Raw genomic sequence first — 21,909 nt, 5'->3', positions numbered from 1 at the left:
ATTAGGACTCTTCTCTTTTCCTAAATAGGCTTAGATCTTGTTTTTCACGTTTAGGAAAATATCTGAGGTGGGCCCAAGTGAGTTAAAAAGACTGGCTTGCGTTTTTATTCAAGACAGCTTCGCCTTCATAGCACGGGCGTGCCATATAGCACGGCTTGGGCGTGCTAGAGTCTGGATCTCTGAATGATTCAACACGGGCCGTGCTCTGCAACACGCTCAGAGGAGTTATTGTGGCACGGGCGTGCTAGATAGCACGGGCAGGGCGTGCTAGGCTCTGACTTTCCAAGATAAATTTTATCACGGGCGTGCTAGGCGAACACGCCCTGAGGTTCTTTTAGGCACGGGCGTGCCAGATAGCACGGGCTAGCCGTGCTAGAGTCTGACTCTCCACTTGATTTCTTTTAAGTTTAGCATAGGGGTGCTATGGTGCACGGGCTGGGCGTGCTCGAGCCTGAGTATTTTGTTTTGTAATGCTCTTTTCTGTGCCAAAACCCTACAAATTTCTTTAAGATCAAGTGGATTATGATTTAAGGAAGCTTTGAGCAAAATTATAATTAAAACGAAGTAAAAATTAATTAAAGTGATAAAATTTACTAAAATTCTAAATAAAAACTATACTAAAAATACTATAAAAATAACACCTATCAATAAACATAAAATTTATGATAATTAAACGGCAACATAGTGCCTTGGTTATATACTCGTTGCTACTAAACTTAGTATTATTGACGCAAAGGTGAAATTAAGATGAAATTTCTACTCGATTTAGGACAAAATAGTACATTAAGCCAACGGCCTAGGAAGCAAAGTGTATAAAACGGTGCATTTTAGGCGATTGAAAATTAAAATGAATGCAAACCTGAGCAGAAAATGGCAATCCCTATCCAACAATTCCATCCAGGCGCAAATTGAATTACATATTTCAAACAAAATAAACAGAGGCTTTCTCCTTCGAATCGCGTCTTCTCTACCATCATCTCTTTCAGTGATCCTGAACCAACCACACCATTCTCTCAAAATCAAAACTCAGATGCTTCTTCTACAGCATCAGATTCGTCTCCTCCAACAATCCTCTAGCTTCCAATACCTGCTGCCATGGCCTTTTCCCCCAACGCACACTCAAAAGAAAGAGCTTTTCTCTCAATCTTTCTCGAAACTTTTCCCAATCTCTCAATTCTGCATTTAACAAGACAGATGGCCCTGGCCTTCACCATTTTGTCGCTCAGGCTTCTCTCTCTGCTACGGAAATGCAGTCACAGCCCCAGTAAGTTCTTACTTGTATGCATATGTATGTTTATCGAATGTATCGTATTTAGGGATTTGAACAACTTAAATTAATATGGGCTCTCTAAACTTTAGTATTTTTGCTTGTGAATACTGATAAAGCTTGTATTTTGTTGTGGAATCTCTTTTTTAGCTTTTTAATGCTGCTAATAAAAGTTTGATGTTAATATTTTTTGCTATTCATATTAAGTGTGCGTTTGTTTATTTTTTTTAGCTTTTGGGTGTTGAAATACTGCTTATTTTGACATGAAACTATTATATGTGTCGAATATATGCAGATAACTGTTGCAATTATGTGGCGTCATTGTTGCATATCTTAGCTCAAATTTTTCGTTTACCTTTCATATGAAGTTAAATTAGATTAAAAATTTGTGTTAATTATATTTAATTTATAAATTTTTACTAGCATTAACTAAATTTGATGTAGACATAATCAATACGCTGAATTCATTGCTCTTTACAAAAATAACCTTTACAAAATTATATTCAATTGATGTAGCCTATTTATCATTTAATTTAAATTTTATATTCAATAATTATATTTTAAAATTAATATTCATTTATAATAAAATTATCTATATCTATATTTCAATTTTGAATTTTGAATTTTTTTTTCTTTTTTCATAAGATGACTTAAGATGCATAAATAAAACTTACATTTTCAGCTTACATAATATTCACAAAATTTTATAAATTAATTCGAAATGTTATATTTGCATCAGTAGCAAATTATAATTGGATAAAATATATTGATTTCTAAAAATTAAATACTAATTAACACTTATCCTTTTACTTTTGTAAAATAATTGTGATGTATAAATAAAAACTCAAAATTTAAAAATTTAAACAAACTTAGTTTAAATTTATTTTTATCTAAAATACTTCCAGTTAATTTTATTATTCATTTAGTATAGAATATGAATAAAAGTATTTTCAAAACAAAGGACAATATATAATAAATAGAGCAATCCGCGCAACGCGCGAAGCTTCGCCTAGTTATTTATATATCAAAAACTCAGAATAAGATAGAAAACTTAAAAATTTATAAAAAAAAAAAAGATAAATACCAACACTGAATGGGGAGAGTGAGTGCCAAGTTAGCTTTATGAAGATCTTTTTTTTACTTCAGGATTATATAAATATATAGAGAGATAATGATAATAGAAATAATGGAAGAATAAATAGTCTCGACAACAATAATATTCAATTTAAAAAATGTAAATATATTTTTACAACATCACATTACACAATACATATCAAATAAAATTAATAGTTATATTTTCATTAAAAAAAAAGGAAAAGAAATGCTAGTCAAAAGATGAATCCATCATATCTATGTTCATCCTCACATTATTATATCAATATTTCTTAACCTCCTCCGTATGACTAATGTATGTTACATTAATTAGATCTAATTCAAAACTATGTGATTTGTAATCTAACCACATATTCATAATTTCATTTCACTATAGAGACATAACCGTTAGCCAAAAACTATATCATAATGTTGCAATTTATTTATTGGTATTATAACGTTTAAAATAATAGGTATTTAAATTATTACATTTAGAATAAAATACAATAAAAATAATGAATACGACAAAGAAATTACATGCCATTAGAGACAGATAACTATTTAGATTATAGAAGATGGCTTCATATGTAATTATTTCTGAATTTAACATTTTTTATGTATTTTTCTCCCGGCTTGCCATTGATAAAGTAAACTACTGGAAAAAGAGACTAGTTTGGTCAAAGAAACAGATGAAAATGTGATATGCTCTAAATCAATGGTGGTAAATTTAATTGAATTAATTTATTGAATTTACAAAAAAAAAAAAAAAAAAAAAAAAAAAAAAAAGAAAAGAGGAAAAGTTAGCTGAAGAGGAAACAGGGATTGAAGCAGATCGAAGGCACAACTGGAGTTGCTTGTTGTTGAGAATATAAGACTGAACTACGCAATTGAGCAAATGTTGAAGAGGCATTAATGAAGTTTTTATTTGCAGACATTGTGATAATATGTTTATTTCTGGGCGTGTGTCCTTTGTTCTACTCTGCCAAAATCGAGAGTTTTATATGTGATGAGGTGAACCTGAGTTAAGTTAACCCATGGTAAAGAGTGGGCTCCACATGAATGTATTTCTACTTTGCTATTTAATCTCTGATTGTAATTTGGAGTGTTAATGCCACAAAAGGTGATAATTAGAGTGAAATTGGTATAAAGTTCAGAGTGAAAGAGTGCCCCTTCTGTGGGAGTACAGAAACAATTTTACACGCTCTATGTTTGTGTGAGAAAAGTCGTTGGTGCTGGGCAACTGCAGGATTTAATTGGTCAGATGCTGCTAATAATTTTGCAGATTTGGTGCTGCATATATTGAACGCCAGAAATGATGACAGGAGCTGCTCTTTTGCTATGCTAAGTAACTTCTTATGGTTTGACAGGAATAAGCGTATCTGGCAGCAAGCTCAAGCTGATGCCTATAGTATTGTGGTTTCAGCAGCTAGTTTTCTTCGTGAATGGAGGAATGCTCAAAAGAAGGAACAGCAGAGGTCTAGTGTTGCCCCTGTTCAGGGAGATTGCCGCTGGGTTCCGCCATCTATTGGTTGCTTCAAATGCAACGTCGATGCAATGGTTCATATTTTTTAATCACTACTTATTCAAAATAAAAATTGAAATGTTTTTAATTTTTAATTTTATTATCAACTTAATCAAAACGATGTAGTTTTAAGAGTCGGTTTATTTAATTAATTTGATTAAATTAACTTTTAACTGAATCTCTAATTGAGCATTGAAAATCTATATCTTTTTTTATCGAATTTTCAACTGAACAATAATTCACATAAACAAATTGGCAAAACCAAATATTCACCCCTAATGATTTATACTTTCTGACTTTCAGTTGCATTGCAAACACAGAAAATGCACTAAGGTGAAGTTAATCACCATTTCTTCTCAATAAGTTAAAGTTCTTACTAAATCTCCCCAGATATTCAGTCTTCAAATTTTATTTCTGGTACAGGACTTCTAGTAAAAAAAATAAAAATTTCTGGTGCAGGACTCAAAATCTAGATATCTCGACTCGAGCTTGAAAATAATTACAAGTATGCAAAAAAAAAAAAAAGAAGAAGGTACCTACATGAGAGTTTTGAAGTCTCCTTAACTGTGTTAGAAAATTGTAAGTTTTGGTTATATGCCAATAAATGGTATATTTTCAAAATTTATGTAATTATAATTAAGTGAATAAATTAGCTTTTTTTGCACACAAAGGAATAATTTAATGGTAAGTGTATGTAGAGCCTGATAATATGTTGCTGATGTATTTGAATCACTTGCAGTATGGTGACAAAGGAATTAATTATTATATTGTTAGTATAAATTACGTGATTTTGATTTACTTACATATAAATATGGATTAATAAAAAATGTGTTTATTAAATTTTGATAAGTAAATGAAAAGTATCAAATTACTTTAAATAAATTAAAATAATTAAAAACTTATTATTACAGGTTCAAAAATCAAAAGATCGATTAATCAATCTAATTTAACAAGTTATCCTACAATCAATTATTTGGTGTTATCAGTCTAAATAAATAAAATTTGAAAAATTAAAATTCATGTAATTGATTAATTAATATCAATATTTGCTAATGGAGTATAAATATCCCAATTAATATAAACAATAAAATTGGTAACGGAGTCCATGTGTAAATCTAGATATAGCAACCATTGAGTTATTCTAATAAGATTTTAATTAAATTAAATTTTAATTAAATGACTTACTGAAACAAATAAAATTGGTATATTTTTGTTTCAAACGAAAGTTTAAGACTAATTATTTCAATTAAATTTTTTATTCATTTTAGATACTTATCTATCCTAAGAGATTCTTAAAATTTATATGTAAATGCTTTTCGTATTTCACATTTTATGAGTTAAATATAATATTTATTCGTTTACCTTTTGTATGAAGTTTAATCAAATTAAAAATTTGTGTTAATTATGTTTAATTTATAAATTTTTACTAGTATTAACTAAATTTGATGTAGACATAATCAATTCGCTGAATTCGTTGCTCTCTACAAAAATAACCTTTACAATAAAAAAGGAAAAAAAAAAGAAAAAAGAAAAAACACATATCTGATCTTATCATCCCCATTCTCGTATTGACTGATACAAGATCTTGGACTAGATTCTTCATCTTCTTCTCCTTTCTTTGTTGCTCTTCTCTTAACCTTTACAAGAGCAAAGTGAAGCCTATTTTCAACTTAGAAAGACCATACTTGAATTAGATCCTCTTGATGGAGTCCATTCTTTTTCTTAAGAGAATTCCAATGAGTTCTAAACACATAAGATGAAGTTGTATTCCCATTTCGCTTTGGATAATCCCATTGCTTGAGTATCATATCACTAACATCAAGGCAATGCTCAATAATCTTCACTTCTAATTTTTTTCAATCTCATCCCTTTTAGCTTCATTCAAAAACTCACATAAAATTTGATTCTTTGGCATTGGAAAACGACCGTTACCATCTCCTGCATCAGTTTTTGTTATTCTTTTCTCTATTAGTAACTTCCAATCACTACCTTTCATCTCTATAATCTTTTTCTTGAATCTTTGAGGTAGTTCAGGTTGTGAATTCTTTATTGTAACTTTCCTTTTGTTGCTTTCAGTTTTAGTTTCTCCTTGTCCTTCTCCTTTTTTCTTTTGATGAGCTCCTTCAGAGTTTCTTTGTCTCTTGAAATCTGTACAAAAACCTTTTTCTTTTTTTGGAAAATCTATTACCCTCTTTAAAGATTTTTCTTTAATCAACCTTTGAAGCTTTTCCTCTTTCTCCAATTTAACAGAATCAACGTGTGCAACTAACACTAAAGTATTAAACTTTGACATGTCTCTAGTAATATCCACATTGTTAGACTTCAAATCTTCCAGAGTCAGAAATCCACTTCCTTCATTATTATCATTATTCTCCCTCATTCTCTGTTCCTATTTAGAATCTAATATTAAAAAAAAAAAAAAAAAAACCTGTACAGAAAAAGAATTGCAAACCTTTATGCACGCACCTTTGTATAAGTGCCAAAATAGGTAATGACGCTTATCGACTTTGTATTCAAGTGAACCAGAATGTAAAATCAAGATCTTTTATGGGTGACTAAATTTCACGCTTTTAAGGCAACAAGGGGTTTCTGCACCGAATCTACCTTTCTCTATCTAAAGTTATATATATATATATATATATATATATATACACACACACACACACACATACAAACAGAGAAAAATCCTAAAAGATTAGTAAATCATTGTATGAAAAGGCAATTGGCAAATCCTTATTTTGATAGGACTAGGATTAAATTTTAAATTTTCCTAAATCAACTAAGATTACGATTAGGCCCTTCTTCACCGTCTTCTCGCTCAGGCTTCTCTCTCTGCTTCACAAACACAGTCACGACCCAGTAAGCTCTTACTTATATGCATATGTATGTTTATTGGATGTATTGTATCTAGGGATTTGAACAAACTTAAATTAACATGGGCTGTCTAAATTTTAGTTATTTTCGTTTGTTAATTATTATAATCTGTGTATATTGTTGTGGAAGCTCTTTTTTAGCTTTTTATACCAATACAAGTTCAATGTTAATAATATATTGCTATTCATATTTAGCGTGATTTTCGCTGCGGATGAGGGCTTTTGCTTTTGGGTTTTGAGGTACTTCTGGGTTTTAGCACATTACTGAAATGCAAGGCTATTTTCGTTATCTAGCCATTATCCCATTACTAAAATTTGAATTGCGTTAGATCGGAGTTTTGGGTTTCTGGCTCCATTTTAGTGGAGAGCTCCCTTCTAGCTTTTGGGAGGGAAAGACAAAAAATCCCAATCCACAGTTACATGTACTCTCTTGCTTTCTATTTTTTTAGTTGTATATGCATTATCTGTGTCGTAGAATTCAAATGCGCATGCCATCCAGAAATCTCATCAGAACTTTGTTTGTTTTCTGAGAAAATTAAAGGAAAAATAGTTATCGTTTTCTCTAAGCTACTGAAATAAATTTTGGTTCCTTATACGTTTTCCTTTCCTTTCCTTTTTTTTTCTTGCTAAACTGTAGAAATAGATTCCACTTTCTAACGTTTCGTATTGTTTTTGGTGCTTGATAGTTCATTCTTGTTATGTAACTTCAGGTTAATGAACTTCGAGCTGCATTTAGTATATATTTGGTTCCAAATTGTGGTGAAACTATATATATAGGCTAACCTTATGTTGTTTGCTGATAAAGATCAATTTCTGTACAAGGGAAATCATCAGATGAACACTATAGTACATGGAACTCCCAAATCCTCTAGGAGTCGGTCATTATTTTACCAAGATTTGGCAACACCTGTCTCTGCTTGTAAATGGAAATTCGCAAGTCCAGGTCAGACATAGAGAATTTTGGTGGTTCAGCCAGTGGTGGATCGGGGATTTCAACTTAGGGGCGAAAGTATATACAATGAGACATGAAACTAAGATTATGAAAAATTATCATAAAAAAATAATATGCTTTAAGATTTCCTTAATGAATCATTTACAATTGTTTTATGAAGAACACAACTCCAATGAATTTTTTACAAATTGGACTTATTATAGTCAAATGTCAAATCGTTGAATTAAATAACATTTTTAATTTGGTCTTAAATTCTAAATATTACTAATGAGTAATCAAAAGTTCGATCAATGTCTGATTAGTCCAAACAATAATAATAAAATTAAGAAATTTAAATAGATGAGTGAGAGGAAACTCTTTGATAGGGATAACTCTAACGAGGAAAGAACTGATGAGGATCCTACAACGTAGAAGGTTAAACATCGTGATAAGGACAATAGAAACAATAAGGATAAGGGGTTTGACTCCTCACCCAATTCTTTCCCGCAGATGTTTCGAGATAAGATTGTTCAGGGTATGGAGGTAAATAATGATGATGATCTGCTTGAGGACCCGGATTATATCCTTTCCTCGGAGGATGTTCAAATTGATCAAATAGGAACAGTGCTAGAGGTTAGAATTTCTGAGACACTTCAAAAGAATCTTGCTCTGAAATGATCAAGAGCTGCTGTTGTGCACCTTTGGGGAAGGAGAATAAGTTACAAGGCCCTTTGCTCTAAACTAGAGATTTTATGGAGACCTAAAGGTCATCAAGTTTTAGATTTGGGGAATGAATATTTTTTGGTTAAATATGAGTTGAAAGAAGACTTTCATAAAGCAGTGTTAGATGTCCCCTGGAGAATGGTAGGTAGCTACCTTGTGGTGCAGCCATGGTGTTCTTTTAATATTCACAGTTTCTCGTTAAAGGAGGCTGTGGTTTGGATTCGTTTAACTGGCCTTCCACTTCACCTCTATCATAAGAAAGATTTATGTGCTATAGGGGGATGTTGTGGGTTGTGTTATTAAGGTGGATTATAATACGGAGGACCTCTTTAGGGCAAGTTCACTCACCTAGCTATTTTAGTTAACATGGATTCTCCCTTATTTTCTAAATTCTTGATTAATTGTACGTTGCAAGTGGTTGAGTATAAAAGCATTCCCGAGTTATGTTTTCACTGTGGTCGTGCTGGTCGCTGGAAAAAAACTCATGCTCTATTATATCATGACACAATTTAAAAATTGCATTTATAAACATGAAATTTATGATAATTACCTGGGGACACAGTGCCTTGGTTATATACTCCTTGCTACTAAACTTGGTATTATTGAAGCAAAGCTGAAATTAAGATGAAATTACTACTCGATTGAGGACAAAATAGTACATTAAGCCAACGGCCTAGGAAGCAAAGCATATTAAACGGTGCGTTTCAGGCGATTGAAAATTAAAATGAATGCAAACTAGAGCAGAAAATCGCAATCCCTATCCAACAATTCATCCAGGCGCAAATTGAATTACATATTTCAAACAAAATAAACGGATGCTTTGTCCTTCGAATGGCGTCTTCTTTACCATCATCTCTTTCAATGATCCTGAACCAACCACACCATTCTCTCAAAATCAAAACTAGATGCTTATTCTACAGCATCAGATTCCTCTCCTCCAACAATGCTCTAGCTTCCAATACCTGCTGCCATGGCGTTTTCCCCCAACGCACACTCAAAAGAAAGAGCTTTTCTCTCGATCTTTCTCCAAACTTTTCCCAATCTCACAATTCTGCATTTAACAAGACAGATGGCCCTGGCCTTCACCATTTTGTTGCTCAGGCATCTCTCTCTGCTTCAGAATCGCAGTCACAGCCCTAGTAAGTTCTTACTTGTATGCATATGTATGTTTATTGGATGTATAGTATTTAGGGATTTGAACAACTTAAATTAATATGGGCTCTCTAAACTTTAGTGATTTTTGCTTGTGAATTCTGATAAAGCGTGTATTTTGTTGTGGAATTTTGATAAAGTTCGATGTTAATATTTTTTTGGCTTTTGGGTGTTGAAATGAAACTATTATATGTGTCGAATATATGCAGATAACTGTTGCAATTATGTGGCGTCATTGTTGCATATCTTAGCTCAAATTTTTCGTTTACCTTTTATATGAAGTTAAATTATATTAAAAATTTGTGTTAATTATGTTTAATTTATAAATTTTTACTAGCATTAACTAAATTTGATGTAGACATAATCAATTCGCTGAATTCATTGCTCTCTACAAAAATAACCTTTAACAAAAAAAAAAAAAAAAAAAAAAAAAAAAAACATATTGACTGATACAAGATCCTGGACTAGATTCTTGGTCTTCTTCTCCTTTCTTTGTTGCTCCTCTCTCAACCTTTACAAGAGCAAAGTGAAGTCTATTTTCAACTCTAAAAGACCAGACTTGAATTAAATCCTCTTGATGGAGTCCATTCTTTTTCTTAAAAGAATTCCAATGAGTTCTAAACACATAAGATGAAGCTGTATTCCCATTTTGCTTTGGATAATCCCATTGCTTGAGTATCATATCACTAACATCAAGGCAAGGCTCAATAATCTTCACTTCTAATTTTTTTTTTAATCTCATCCCTTTCAACTAACACTAAAGTATCAAACTTTGACATGTCTCTAGTAATATCCACATTGTTAGCCTTCAAATCTTCAAGAGTTAAAAATCCACTCCCTTCATTATTATCATTATTCTCCCTCATTCTCTGTTCTTATTTAGAATGTAATATTTGAAAAAGAAACCTGTAGCAAGATTCAAACAAGAAAAAGAATTGCAAACCTTTATGCACGCACCTCTCTATAAGTGCCAAAACAGGTGATGGCGCTTACTAACTCCCTATTCAAGTGATCCGGAATGTAAAATCAAAAGCTTTTATGGGTGATTGAATTTCACGCTTTTGAGGCGAAACGGTTTCTGCATTGAATCTACCTTTCTCTATCTAAAGTTCTATAGATATATATATATAAACAGAAAAAAAAATCCTAAAAGATTAGTAAATCCTTGTATGAAAAGGCAATTGGCAAATCCTTATGTTGATAGGGCTAGGATTAAATTTTAATTTTTCCTAAATCAACTAGGATTAGGAAATTGAACGCTATTCAGTTGCAAACAACTCATCATGAAATTACCAATAGCTGTTGTCATCCCAAATAAGAGGTTACTAGGAAAATGAGCATCATATATAATTGTGTTTTAAGTAGGAAAATCAACCACGGAACTTCATAAGATTAAGTTAGGCAGTTCCTTGTCTCAATTTCAGAGCCAAAATGAATTTTGGGCAACAACCTCATCACTCTTCAAGGTACAGTATGCCCTGTCTGCAAGTATACCTGGTTTAGTATGCACAGGTGCATGTAAACTGTATAGATAGGATATTCAATGCATCGATGGATATATAATCAGTAAGATAATTGAGTGGTGACCGACAGACTATATGCTTCCTTTTTGGCCAAGAAAAGAAACCTTTTAAATCAGGTTTCTAGAAAATATTTTATATTTCATGACAGTTTATTAAGTCATTAAGAAAGAGCAAGAATGAACTATGCAGCTCAACCAGAATTTAAGGTTAAAGGGGGTTTAACCAGCGTTCGTGTGATAACATCCATAATCAAGCTCGCACCTTCATATTCTTAAGTCAAACTGCAATTACTTGCACCTTCATATTCAATGCAAGCTGATAATATCCAAGACAGGATCAATTAACAGGTTGTAATGTTATATCAATTTATTCACAGCAGCTAAATAATCCCCATCTACTTTCTAACTTGCCAAAGCATTTCTCCTAACAAAAGAATAAGAATCCAGTCTCTTCAAACTGAAAATATCCGTCAGTTTCTCAATTTCACCATGACAAAGTTAATGCCCGCTTTTGTACATTTACTGAAAGCTATATCTGCAATTTGTAGTGCAACCCAGAGTCCATTTTCTTTTCTCATCTAAATCATTTAATAAAATCCTGACAACATCTAAGTTGATTGTTCAAATTGAACCATTGGTGGGCATTGAATTAAATTGTTATCTAATGTACTGCAATTTACAGGAATTAATAAGCAACAAATAATGATAGCTAAATATTAAACCTACATCATTCCTAACAAGTATAGCATGTAATGATTTAAAAAGAATATCAAATGCTGCAACATTAAAGAACCTTCCACAACACACTCGCATAAGCATATGGTAGAGGTCAAGACAAACCCACCAATAACAGGTTGCATTGATAAAAGAAGGTCAATGAGCGGTTATGCTCATAGGTGGAATAACAGCATCACCTCATCAAAAACTGGCACACTTCCACCTACAAGACCAGTATTTCCACCTTCTGGAACAACAGCCAAGTGCCTCGAATTACAATATTTAAGAATCTGGGAGACCCGCAGACAAAATGAGTACAGAAATATTATTTCCTCAGATATATAGTGGCAGATCAAGGAATTCTTCAGTGGACGCCAACCTAAAAATATTATTTCATCGTGCTAAGAATGCCAAAAGGAAAAATTGAACTTACATCATAGGAAAAATATAGTATGTGAAACGCTCTCATTTTAAGAACCCAAAAGATCAAAGGCTCCATTTCATGTCCTGTAACCTCCTCTCAACTCTGAGTACAACATCTCCTCCCAATCTAAATAGCAATTGATGCTCTTATAATGATTTTTATTTTCGTCAAGCATAGTTTTTTATCCGTAATTCTATCATCTCATTTATTTGCAACTTGTTTATTTCCGTCAATCTGAGATTCTAGAGTTAGGGTTTCACTCTAATTTCCTTAATTAAAAAGAAGTCTTTGTTGTCTCAACCTTTAATTAATCAAGGACTAATCAAATAAATAGAAAGTGGTGTTCATGTGCTCTACACAGCAAAAACTAGAAGCATAGAAAAAAATCTTTTATCTTCTTTAAAAAATCAAGCAGTGGACATTGAAGCAAAGTTTAAGGAAAACAAGTGGAAATCAAAAGGTTAATGAATTTAAAGGAGATAACAATTAGAAATTCAGAAGCCATAGTTGATGAGCTGAAGACTGCGCAAAGAAATTTGGTTAAAGATGTTATAAAGTTTTGTCAATGGAAATGAAAATTTTCTGAGTTTCTATGGGTTAGAGGATTAGTCAGTTCTGTAATGAAGATGTGCAACTGATTGGTACCTTGGAAAAGATAGTGCAATCCCTTGATGATATTTGAATCTCGTTCGGCTTTAAAATGTGATACTGAGGTTTTAAAATCGGTGAAGGATAATCCTTCACCTACGACAAAGAAATTACAGGCTATTAGAGAGAGATCACTATTTAGATTATGGAAGATGGCTTTATATGTAATTATTTCTGAATTTAACATTTTTTTATATATTTTTCTTTCGGCTTGCCATTGATAAAGTAAACTACTGGAAAAAAAGAGTAGTTTGGTCAAAGAAACAGATGAAATGTGATCTGCTCTAAATCAATGGTGGCAAAATTTAATTGAATTAATTTATTGAATTTACAAAAAAAAAAAAAAAAAAAAAAGAGTAGCATCAAGTTTCATTAAAAGAGGAAAAGTTAGCTGAAGAGGAAACAGGCACTGAAGCACATCGAAGGCACAACTGAAGTTGCTTGTTGTTGAGAATATAAGACTGAACTACGCAATTGAGCAAATGTTAAAGAGGCATTAATGAAGTTTTTATTTGCAGACATTGTGATAATATGTTTATTTCTGGGCGTGTCCTTTGTTTTACTTTGCCAAAATGGAGAGTTTTACGTGATAAGGTGAACTTGAATTAAGTTAACACAAAGTAAAGAGTGGGATCCACATGAACGTATTTCTACTTTGCAATTTAATCTCTGATTGTAATTTGGAGTGTTAATACCACAAAAGGTGATAATTAGAGTAAATTAGTATAAAGTTGAAAATAGAGTAAAATCGCAACAAAATTAAAAGTTCAGAATGAAAGAATACAGTAGATCTTCCAAAATATAAAGCGGGAATACAAAAGCAAAGGTAAGGAGGGTATTTCAATAATTAAATGATAAAAAATGACATTTTCCAACATAAACGCCTCACTTTCTTTCCAATTTGGAAAGATTGTATATGTGGGGGCTCGGATAAATTTTATAAGATATTGTACTTCCTCCCTTATTTTCCACTCTCTTCCCAAATAAGGTAAAATGACATTTCCTTCATATTTTCATTCCTCCCATAAAATCCTTCCATCCAAATAGATTGTTAGGAAAATTAACTATTACATTCCTATATATTGGTTAAATGCACCGATTAGAACTTCCTTTTGTAAAATACATTCTTTTTGTAAATACTGAAACGCAATCAAAATAGAGATAAAACTTTTTTATGACTAAAAACACCCTTAAACACTAACTCTTCATTGTCCTCTCATCTCTCCATACCATTCTTTCTATTTTCTCTCTCTACCCATTGTAATATAACCCATACAGAGGAAAAAAAAAAAAACTTGCCTTTACCCATATCTCTCACCTAGCCCTTGGTAGCTCTTGGCCATAACCATGATGTGGTGGTCTTACTTTGTTGTTTGATATAAAGGCAAATGTAATATGAGCCTTTATTTAGACTCGGCCAAATTACAGTTTTCAGAACTGGAACTGTCGGTTCCGAACTGGTGGGAACCCAAACCGGTCTGAGCTGAAATTGAAATCGGTGGCCTACGGTTTGGTTTCAATTCCACCAGTTTTGGAACCGTGAACCGGTCAAACGGTCCGAAACCGGCAGTTTTTTGAGCCGGTTAGAACCGTCGGTTTCAATCGGCAGTTGGAACCGTCAGTTTCGATCGGCAGTTGGAACCGTCAGTTTCAATCGGTGGTTGGAACTAACGGTTTGAACCGGTGGTTCCAAGAAAATTTTAAATTTTAAGCTGGGTTTATTTATTTTTCAAATACTTTGTGAAATGCCCAAATTACCCCTCCTAATAACTATAAACGGCTAATTTCAAGGGTATTTATGGAAAAATGATTTTTTGGATTTATTATAAATATCTCATTCCATTTACAATCCCCTCACACAAAATAATCTCTACTCTCTCTACTCTATATTATTCTCTACTCTACAATCTCTCTAATTTTCATTCATATATTATTGTCCAAAATATTGAAATAATTTCTTCAAAATCCAATCTCCAATTATTTGTTCAAATTATTGTGAATTATTTTCTTCAAATTCCAATCTCTAATTATTCTCTCTAATTTTTTTTATTCAATTTTCCAAGTTACATATTATTTTCCTAAAATGGCAAGTAGAGAAAACTCAAGTTCCACTAAGGGCAATGGAAAGATTGGAGAAACGCAATATTCATTTATACCTATAAACGACATCTTCGATTTCCTTCCCGATGAATATAAATAAATTAAGTTCAAGCATTTTTAAACAAAAAATTAATTAAGTTGAAGACTTTTTTTTTTAAAAAAAATAAATTAAGTTGAAGACTTTTTTTTTTAAAAAAAAAAATTAAGTTCAAGCATTTTTTTAATTTTTTAAGAGTATTTTTTAGAAATTATTTTACAAATTTTTAAATTCTAAATTTTGAAAAAAAAAGTTTTCTATTTTTTTTATTTTATAATTATGCGATTCGTCGAAAAACCGATCGGAGAACCGGCTGAAACAGTCGGTTCTGGAACCTTTAAGGAATTGGATTCGAAACCATAACCGTTTGGTTTTAAACCGAAACTGGAACCGTCAATTTTTTGTTTGGATTCGGAACCGAAACACAAACCGGCGGTTCCGGAACCATGGCCAGGTCTAGCTCTATTTCTCTAAATTTCTCTTTTTAAACCCTGTTTATTTTCAGGAAAATATTTTAACCAAAGGGTGAAGCTGACGCTTTGCTCTTCAAGAGCTATTCTGATTGAATGCAAAGACAACTCTTTACCAAGATCAATATCTATTGTTATGTCTCTCTCTCTCTCTCTCTCTCTCTCTCTCTCTCTCTCTCTCTCTCTATATATATATATATATATATATATATATATATTCTGAATATTCATTTAATTAAGAGTGTAAAGATGTTTATATATATTTTCAGTGAAAATTAGACATCAGAAGGTTTAGCTCGTTGGGTGACTTTGAGCTATGAATTTGCTTTATCTTTGTTATAAGTTAGGCTTTCTATTATCAAGTTCACTTTTCTATACATAAAAATTTCTCTTAATTTTTTTTTATTATGGGTTTTTGTTGTTAATTACAGAGAATATGATAGTTATGCTGAAGGCAATTCTAAGTTTAAAATAGTGTATTTTATGGTTTTGAAGTCTATGGAATATAATGCAGTTTATATCAGGGTATTTTCATTTTTTTTTTTTTTTTTGGTAATCTAACCAAAAAATCCATAAAAAATGACAGAAGGACTAAAGTATCTGACCGAACAATAACATACAGACATAATCGAGTATTTTACAAAAAATAAATCATGACTAGTGTATTTAACAAATATATAGACACGTAATAATAATTTTTTCTTATAATTTTATGTTGTAGTTGCCATAAATTACTAGTTTATCCTTGCATTTTAAAAAATACACTACAATATCTTTATAGTTTGGTTTCGTTACACACTTTTGTTCTCTTGTTCATTTTTTATTAATTTTATCATAAGTCAAAGGAAAAAATAAACAGTAAGAAGGGAGATTTTTTTTGCCCAAGATGCCCTTAACAGCTCTCTTCTTTATTGCAGTTTCATTAATTCAAATTCAAACCCCTGTTTCTCTATAAAATATCCTTATTTGAACTCTTCATCTGCCAAAACTATAAAAATATTCTCAACTTTTCGACTTGTTATAAAATCACTCTAAATTGACCTTTATAATCTATATACCTCAATTTTTAAACGTAGATATATTAGCATCCTAAAACTATATTAAAGTTAAGACTGTGAATAAAAAAATATAAAAGTGGACTCTCTCATCTGAGCTCGGATTAAATTAACCAAAGTTCAGTTACATAATAAAGGCACAGTTCCATTAGAACTCAGAACCCGTACTTTCTTCCCTCTCAACTCGATTGACAACTTCTATCTTTGCAATCCACCATTATAAACTAATCTATGAAGAAAATAATAGATCTTAACCTAGATCTAAAAATTTTGAATCTTCTTTCTCATACAGATAGGCAACATTTAGAGCTTTTTATCTTAATCAATCAATCTTTTCCTCTTCCTTTTTTCATCTCCATATTCAATCATCTGCAAAAAAATTATTTCCTTCAAGAGTCAACACAATAAATAAAAGAATATTTGGGGATTTTTTTTATTTTCTATATCTTTGGTTTGGTGTTTGTCATTTAGCGGTGTTTGAGATTTTCTATATCTTTAGATTTCTATTTCTCATTAACCGTGTAATAATAACTAACGAAAATTTGATTTCATACCCTGTTGCATGTTTTCAGCTTCCTTTCAAAGTATCTAGACCCTTGGTAAAAGAATCAAGAAAAGACAACATAAATTACATAAAGAAATGTATTTAATATTGTGATAATTCCAATTTTGGTGTATACTACATTCTTTTTGTAAATACTAAAACGCAATCAAAAGAGAGATAAAACTTTTTTATGACTGAAAACACCCTTAAACACTAACTCTTCATTGTCCTCTCATCCCTCCATACCATTCTTTCTATTTTCTCTCTCTACCCATTGTAATATAAGCCATATAGAAGAAAAAAAATACTTGCCTTTACCCTTATCTCTCACCCAGCCCTTGGTAGCTCATGGCCATAACCATGATGTGGTGGTGTTACTTTGTTGTTTGATATAAAGGTAAATGTAATCTGAGCCTTTATTTAGACCCGGCCAAGTACGATGTTCGGAATCGGAACTATCGATTTCGAACTGGTGAGAACCCAAACCAGTCCGAACTGAAACTGAAATCGGTGGCTTACGGTTTGGTTTCGATTCCACCAGTTTTGGAACTGTGAACCGGTCGGAACCATTTGGAACCGACGGTTTTTTCAGCCGGTTAGAACAATCGGTTTCAATCGGCAGTTGGAACCGTCAGTTTCAATCGTCGGTTGGAACTGACGGTTTGAACTGGCGGTTCCAAGCAACTTTTAAATTTTAAGTTGGATTTTTTATTTTTCAAATAGCTATTAAAATCCCCAAATTACTCATCATAACAACTATAAACGGCTAATTTCAAGGGTATTTGTGGAAAAATCATTTTTTGGATTTATTATAAATATCTCATTCCATCTACAATCCCCTCACACAAAATAATCTCTACTCTATATTATTCTCTACTCTACTATCTCTGTAATTTTCATTCATATATTATTGTCCAAAATATTGAAATAATTTCTTCAAAATCCAATCTCCAATTATTTGTCCAAATTATTGTGAATTAATTTCTTCAAATTCCAATCTCTAATTATTCTCTCTAATTTTTTATTCAATTTTCCAAGTTACATATTATTTTCCTATAATGGCAAGTAGAGAAAACTCAAGTTTCACTAAGGGCAGTGGAAAGATTGGAGAAACATGATATTCATTTATCTCTATAAACGACATCTTCGATTTCACTCCCGATGAATATAAATAAATTAAGTTCAAGCATTTTTAAACGAAAAATAAATTAAGTTGAAGACTTTTTTTTTTAAAAAAAAAATTAAGTTGAAAACTTTTTTTTTAAAAAATAAATTACGTTCAAGTCTTTTTAAAAAAAAACTAAATTTGATGTAGATATAATCAATTCACTGAATTCGTTGCTCTCTACAAAAATAACCTCTACAAGATTTTGGGCTAGATTTTTCATTTTCTTCTCCTTTCTTTGTTGCTCCTCCCTCAACCTTTACAAGAGCAAAGTGAAGCCTATTTTCAACTCTGAAAGACCATACTTGAATTAGATCCTCTTGATGGAGTTCATTCTTTTTCTTAAGAGAATTCCAATGAGTTCTAAACACATAAGATGAAGTTGTATTCCCATTTTGCTTTGGATAGTCCCATTGCTTGAGTATCATATCACTAACATCAAGGCAATGCTCAATAATCTTCACTTCTATTTTTTTTTTTTTTAATCTCATGCATTTCAGCTTCGTTCAAAAACTCACAAAAAATTTGATTTTTTGGCATTGAAAAACGACTGTTACCATCTCCTGCATCAGTTTTATTATTATTTTCTCTATTAGTAACTTCCAATCATTACCTCTCATCTCTATAATCTTTTTCTTGAATCTTTGAGGTAGTTCAGGTTGTGAATTCTTTATTGTAACTTTCCTTTTCTTGCTTTCAATTTTAGTTTCTCCTTCTACTTCTCCTTTTTTCTTTTGATGAGCTCCTTCAGATTTTCTTTGTCTCTTGAAATCTGTACTGAAACCTTTTTCTTTTCCTGGAAAATCTGCTACCCTCTTTAAAGATTTTACTTTAATCAACCTTTGAAGCTTTTCCTCTTTCTCCAATTTAACAAAAGCAACGTGTGCAACAACACTAAAGTATTAAACTTTGACCTGTCTCTAGTAATATCTGCATTGTTAGCCTTCAAATCTTCAAGAGTTAAAAATCCACTTCCTTCATTATTATCATTATTCTCCCTCATTCTCTCTTCCTATTTAGAATCTAATATTAAAAAAGAAAAAACCTTTAGCGAGATTCAAACAAGAAAAAGAATTGCAAACCTTCATGCACGCACCTCTGTATAAGTGCCAAAACAGGTAATGATGATTATCAACTTCGTATTCAGGTGAATTAGAATGTAAAATCAAGAGCTTTTATGGGTGACTGAATTTCACGCTTTTAAGGCAACAAGGGGTTTCTGCACCGAATCTATCTTTCTCTATCTAACGTTCTATATATATAAACAGAGAAAAATCCTAAAAGATTAGTAAATCCTTGTATGAAAAGGCAATTGGCAAATTCTTATGTTGATACGACTAGGATTAAATTTTAATTTTTCCTAAATCAACTAAGATTAGGATTAGGCCCTTCTTCACCGTCTTCTCGCTCAAGCTTCTCTCTCTGCTTCGCAAACACAGTCACGGCCTAGTAAGCTATTACTTATATGTATATGTATGTTTATTGGATGTATTGTATCTAGGGATTTGAACAAACTTAAATTAACATGGGCTGTCTAAATTTTAGTTATTTTCGTTTGTTAATTCTGATAATGTGTGTATATTATTGTGGAAGCTCCTTTTTAGCTTTTTATACTAATACAAGTTCAATGTTAACAATATATTGCTATTCATATTTAGTGTGATTTTCGCTGTGGATGAGGGCTTTTGCTTCTGGGTTTTGAGGTACTTCTGGGTTTTAGCTCATTACTGAAGTGTAAGGCTATTTTAGCCATTAGCCCATTACTAAAATTTCAATTGCGTTAGATCAGGGTTTTGGGTTTCTGGCTCCATTTTAGTGGAGAGCTCCCTTTTGAGCTTTTGGGAGGGAAAGATAAAAAAATCCCAATCCACAGTTGCAGGTACTCTCTCGCATTCTGTATTTTTAGTTGTATATGCATTTTCTGTGTCATAGAATTCAAATGAGCATGCCATCCAGAAATCTGATCAGAACTCTATTTGTTTTCTGAGAAAATTAAAGGAAAAATAGTTATCGTATTCTCTAAGCTACTGAAATAAATTTCGGTTCCTTATACGTTTTCCTTTCCTTTCCTTTTTTTTTCTTGCTAAACTGTAGAAATAGATCCACTTTTTAACGTTTTGTATTGTTTTTGGTGCTTGATAGTTCATTCTGGTTATGTAACTTCAGTTTAATGAACTTTGAGCGGTATTCAGTATATATTTGGTCCCAATTATGGTGAAACTATATATATAGGCTAACGTTATGTTGTTTGCTGATAAAGATCAATTTCTGTACAAGGGAAATCATCAGATGAACACTATAGTACATGGAACTCCCAAATCCCTAGGAGTCGGTCGTTATTTTACCAAGATTTGGCAACACCTGTCTCTGCTCGTAAATGGAAATTCTCAAGTCCAGGTCAGGCATAGAGAATTTTGGTGGTTCAGACAGTGGCGGACCCGAGATTTTAACTTAGGGGCGAAAGTATATAAAATGATACGTGAAACTAAGATTATGAAAAAATATCATAAAAAAAAATATGCTTTAAGATTTCCTTAATGAATCATTTACAATTGTTTTATGAAGAACACAACTCCAATGAATTTTTTTACAAATTGGACTTATTATAGTCAAAGCTCAAATTGTTGAATTAAATAACATTTTTAATTTGGTCTTAAATTCTAAATATTACTGATGAGTAATCAAAAATTTGATCAATGTATGATTAGTCCAAACAATAATAATAAAATTAAGAAATTTAAATAAATGAGTGAGTGGAAACTCTCTGATAGGGATAACCCTAACAAGGAAAGAATTGATGAGGATCCTACAACGTAGAAGGTTAAACATCGTGATAAGGACGATAGAAACAATAAGGATAAGGGGTTTGACTCCTCACCCAATTCTTTCCCGCAAATGTTTCGAGATAAGATTGTTCAGGGTATGGAGGTAGATAATGATAATGATCTGCTTGAGGACCCGGATTATATCCTTTTCTCAAAGGATGTTCAGATTGATCGGACAGGAATGGTGCTAGAGGTTAGAATTTCTGAGACACTTCAAAAGAATCTTACTCTGAAATGGTCAAGAGCTGTTGTTGTGCACCTATGGGGAAGGAGAATAAGTTACAAGGCCCTTTGCTCTAAACTAGAGATTTTATGGAGACCTAAAGGACATCAAGTTTTAGACTTGGGGAATGAATATTTTTTGGTTAAATTTGAGCTGGAAGAAGACTTTCATAAAGCAATGTTAGATGTCCCCTAGACATAGGCAGGTAGCTTCCTTGTGGTGCATGTAACAGACTGATTTTTCTTTTAGTGTCGAAAATAGTGATTTACCGGTCTGTGAATAGTACCATCAGTCCGGGACTTGGTATTATTTTAGTCCGGAAAAATTACTATGCTTAGTTAATATTTTATTTACTATTTTTGGAGCATGTTTGCATGATTTAGGTGGGTAGAAAATATTTAATGAATATTTTTGGAGAGTTTATGTATTAAATGCATAATATTTCTAGTGTGGTATATTAAGAAATAAATGAGGAATTATTTTAGTGGAGTTAATTTAATTAATTGGTGGAGTTAAATAAGAAGTAGAAGAGAATTATTTGAGGAATATTTAGAGCCATTGGATGAGATTACTTAGGACTTGATCTTAGCCACACATTTTGCATGATTTTAAAAAGTCA

The sequence above is a fragment of the Jatropha curcas genome, chromosome 4 (genome assembly GCF_041381405.1).
Source record: "Jatropha curcas cultivar XTBG-Jc1 chromosome 4, XTBG_Jcur_1.0, whole genome shotgun sequence".
NCBI lineage: Eukaryota > Viridiplantae > Streptophyta > Magnoliopsida > Malpighiales > Euphorbiaceae > Jatropha > Jatropha curcas.
Note: the sequence above shows the minus strand (reverse complement) of the source record.